Below are 2,787 nucleotides of genomic sequence, written 5' to 3' on the forward strand. Positions count from 1 at the left end.
AGAATAAAATGAGCATAACTTTTTAGATTATGGCACTGTATTAAAGTTTTAATATTAAGCTTAACAAATATAAGATTTTTATCATATAGAAACATTCGGCTGGGCACAGTGGCTCACACCTGTAATCCTAGCACTCTGGGAGGCCGAGGCGTGTGGATCCTTTGTGCTCAGGAGTTCGAGCCCAGCCTGAGCAAGAGCGAGACCCCGTCTCTACTAAAAATAGAAATTAGCTGGACAACTAAAAATATGTAGAAAAAATTAGCTGGGCATCGTGGCGCATGCCTATAGTCCCAGCTACTCAGAGGCTGAGGCAGGAAGATTGCTTGAGCCCAGGAGTTTGAGGTTGCTATGAGCTAGCTGACGCCATGGCACTCTAGCCCAGGCAACAGAGTGAGACTCTGTCCCCCCAAAAAAGAAAAAAAAAACATCCATGCAAGTATGTAAAGATATATTTTTGAGGATCTATATTATAGCATTGTTTGTAATAGTGAACATTTGGAAACAACCAAATGATCATCAGTAGGGGATTAGCTATATAAGTTATGAAATGGGACAGTGATATAATTTGTATCTGGCCAGTTTGGGACATAATGAAATGTAGAAGAGAATAGGAGAAGGAAGAGTGTGTGGACAAGAGGAGGGTGGAGCAAAGAAGGCAGCATGAGTGCACATGAAAATGGGCATGAGAAATTATATTTGCTAAAAATGAAAAATTATAACTTGTTCTTTTTATCTTTTCTCCACGATTCCTAAATATTAATCTTACCTTATTTTTATGACTCAAGCATTTTAAGAAAATTGTTTTTACAAACTAGTGAATGCATGTAAAACAACACAAAATACAAACATGAATACCAAAAGATATGTGAATAGAGTAAAAATAGAAAAGTCAGGAAGTGACTATGTGTGCATTAAGATTCTTCTCTTTACCGCCACTGCCCCCCATTCCACTAGACTAGAGGTAATCATTGTTGCTATTGATGTGTATTCATAGAAAAAAATCAGACTTTCTTCTATGCATATATACACATGTGTTAAAATAAGTTCTTAATAAAAGTGAGATTTTACAGACTTTTTCTTAATGTATCTCAGATAACTTTTAAAAAATGTCAATACCTATAAAAAGTTTGCATTTATAGTAGATTTTATAAAATGGCATGAAATTCAGTTGGTAATCTGTTAAAATACTCTGTCATTCAGTTGTGTTACTTTTAAGTGGAAAAATTAGTTAAAAATATGATTTAAGTTATACACTTAAGTTATTTACTCATAACTGTTGACTTACCATTTTTGTTTCCCCTGCCACAGTACACATTTTATGCATGGTATAAATTTTGGGTGAACAGTAAAGCACATAACTCTAATTCTTCTACCCTCTTTTATTTATATTTAGCTTCTCCATTGATTCAATGGTAATTACAGAATCTGATATACAGAGAAAAATGTACCCTGGAAGCTGTCTAAAAGAGGATATTGATGGTGCAATAGAGGTATTTTATTTTGGATCTTTAAACTGTCATATACACTGATTTTATTTTTCTTACTATCATTTTTATGTCTGTGGTTTAGTAATTATCCAATAAGTAATTGATGAGAAGTAAGCCTTATAAATATGAGGATACTTTATATAAAAGACCCAGAATATATAAGTAAGGAAATTAAATGTATTTTCATAGCATAGGAAAAACACAGAGAAGTTAAACTTGAGGTGTTTTCCCCTCTAATTATGTTATAGTTTAAAATTGTCCTGTTTCATATAACATTTGTGGGCCATCATAACTTTTTCTTCCCACCACAGAAAGTTGCACCAGGCTATCTCTAGAATAGTGTTTAGGAATCCCCAAGATCCAAGTGCTAGGGCTGGGATAATGGATTAGGCCTCCTCGGGCAGAGTTCTTATGATAAATAAAAGCTCCACATCTTCTATAGTAGTGCATGCCATCCAGTTAAACCACCTTCTGCCTTTCTTCAACATTCTATTATTTCCAATTTCTCAAACCTGCAACTTTTTTCAAACCTGCTAGACCTTGGTGTTCACTCAGTAGATTTTTAGCTCCTAAGTCCTAGAGATAGTAGAGATCATTGCCTTCCATTCAGGATACAGAGGAGAGATGTTAGTCACGTGCTTGATTCTTCTACACTCATCCCATATGGAATATCTGATTGGATGAAATTCAGACAATTGGTAAATAAATAAATACTTTCATGCTGAGAACATCTTTACAGTTTTGACAAGCTTATGGGATGGGTGTGGAGGCTCCTGCCTGGGCTAGAAGTTCCAGACAAGCCTGATAAACATAGTGAGATACCTCCCCACCCCCATCTCTACAAAAAAAATTTTGCAAATTAGCTGGACAGAGTGGCACGCTCCTGTAGTCCCAGCTACTCGGGAGGCTGAGGCAGGATTACTTGAGCCCATGATGATACCACTGCACTCCAGCCCAGGTGACAGAGTGAGTCCCTGTCTCAAAAAAAAAAGTTTATGGTTTTTTTCTGTTGATAAAAGTAATTTGTATCTGTAGAAAATTGGATACTATTAATAAGTACCAAGAAAAAGAGAAAATTTGCTTGTAATTTCATGAGGAAAGATAGCCAGTATTTAGTATTTTACTTAAAAGAAAATATAGGCTGGCATCTCCCTTTTCTTTCTTTGGGATGCCATGCTGTCTCCCTGCTCTCTCCTCCTGCCCTTTTTCTCCCCCGCCCATCTCTCTCTCTCCCTGTCTTACATTCTCACTGTCCTTCTAAAGGGTAAAATAAACTTTTTTACTTTTATATCTTAAAAAA

The 2,787-nt window shown here is 35.9% G+C and overlaps 1 protein-coding gene across 1 annotated transcript in view; it reads left to right on the top strand.

Annotated features, from left to right (window-relative positions):
• The window catches only part of AKAP9 (A kinase (PRKA) anchor protein 9), a 221,395-nt gene that overhangs the window by 83,769 nt on the left and 134,839 nt on the right, over nucleotides 1-2,787 (top strand). The gene's annotated exons all lie outside the window — the stretch shown is intronic.

The sequence above is a fragment of the Propithecus coquereli genome, unplaced genomic scaffold, assembly GCF_000956105.1.
Source record: "Propithecus coquereli isolate 6110/MARCELLA unplaced genomic scaffold, Pcoq_1.0 Scaffold508, whole genome shotgun sequence".
Lineage (NCBI taxonomy): Eukaryota > Metazoa > Chordata > Mammalia > Primates > Indriidae > Propithecus > Propithecus coquereli.